Below are 1573 nucleotides of genomic sequence, written 5' to 3'. Positions count from 1 at the left end.
ATGTCTGGTGTGGAGGAAAGGGGAAAAGGTTCTGGAGTGAGGCTGTTTGTCAGGGCAGGCTTCACAGAGGAGAACAGCATTTGAGGGCCTCTTTTTTGAGGATTAATTTCACCAAAGTGAAACTCTAGTCCAGAGAGGCTGTTTGTTGGCTTCCTGACTCATAAAGAACAGTTGGGCAAGGTCGGGGGTGACACTTAGGAATGATCTGGGGGCAGATTTGAGTGGGTGAAGTTTGGGGGTCCCTCTGATAAGCCCTGGACAATGGGTATCTTCAAAATAAGGCAAAGGGGCTCTTTTCATGCCTAGTGCAGTCATGGCTTATGGTCCCAAGAAGCACCTGAAGCGCGTAGCAGCTCCAAAACATTGGATGCTGGATAAACTGACTGGTTGGTGTGTTTGCTCCTTGTCCATCTATTGGTCCCCACAAGCTGAGGGAATATCTCCCCCTAATCATTTTCCTAAGGAACAGACTTAAGTATGCCCTAACAGGAGATGAAGTAAAGAAGATCTGCATGCAGCGTTTCATTAAGATTGATGGCCAGGTGCACACTGATTATAACCTACCCTGCTGGTTTTATAGAAGTCGTGAGCATTGACAAGACTGGAGAGAATTTTTGTCTCATCTATGACACCAAGGGTCGCTTTGCTGTTCATCATATTATACCTGAGGAGGCCAAGTATAAGTTGTGCAAAATGAGAAAGATCTTTGTGGGGACAAAAGGAATCACTTATCTGGTGACCCATGATGTTCGCACCATCTGCTACCCTGATTCCCTCATCAAGATGAATGACACAATTCAAATTGATTTGGATACTGGCAAGATTAATGATTTCATCAACTTTGACACTGGTAACCTGTTCATGGTGACTGGAGGTGCTAAAGTGGGAAGAATTGGTCACCAACTAGAAGGGACATTCCTCGTTCTTTTGATGTAGTTCACGTGAAAGATGATAATGGCAACAGCTTTGCCACCCGGCTCTCCAACATTTTCATTACTGGCAAAGGCAACAAATCATGGATCTGCCTTCCCCATGGAAAAGGTATCCTCCTTACCATTGCTGAGGAGAGAGACAAGAGACTGGTGGCCAACAGAGCAATGGATAAAATGATCTCTAGGTGACATGATTGGAAAAGTCTTTGTACTTAATTAAAGATAATAGCACATTAGGGCTTCCCTGGTGGCGCAGTGGTTGAGAGCCCGCCTGCCAATGCAGGGGACACGGGTTCGTGCCCCGGTCCGGCAAGATCCCACACGCTGCGGAGCGGCTGGGCCCGTGAGCCATGGCCGCTGAGCCTGCGCGTCCGGAGCCTGTGCTCTGCAATGGCAGAGGCCGCAACAGTGAGATGCCCACGTACCGCAAAAAAAATAAAAAAGATAATACCACATTAAAAATAATAAGGCAGAGGGTCTCTGAGTTGAGACAAAGGAAGAAAACGGAGAATGGCTAGTGAAGACTGACAAGGAGAAGTTAGGTGCAGAGTGCAGCTGTTGTGGGGGAAAGGCCACTCCCCCAGCCCTGTCCCAGACTTTGGTACACCCTGGACAGTCCAGGTTCTGCACCCTGCTGGTGC

General features: G+C 47.9%; 1 pseudogene across 1 annotated transcript; it reads left to right on the top strand.

The window, feature by feature from the left end:
* The first annotated feature begins 313 nt into the window (after nucleotides 1-313).
* On the top strand, nucleotides 314-1370 carry LOC309966834 (small ribosomal subunit protein eS4-like; annotated as a pseudogene). The gene has a single exon. The product of its transcript is annotated as a small ribosomal subunit protein eS4-like (transcript).
* Nucleotides 1371-1573: the final 203 nt, after the last annotated feature.

This window comes from Leucopleurus acutus, assembly GCF_964270905.1.
Source record: "Leucopleurus acutus genome assembly, chromosome: 10".
Classification (NCBI taxonomy): domain Eukaryota; kingdom Metazoa; phylum Chordata; class Mammalia; order Artiodactyla; family Delphinidae; genus Leucopleurus; species Leucopleurus acutus.
Note: the sequence above shows the minus strand (reverse complement) of the source record. Positions and strands in the feature narration are given on the sequence as shown.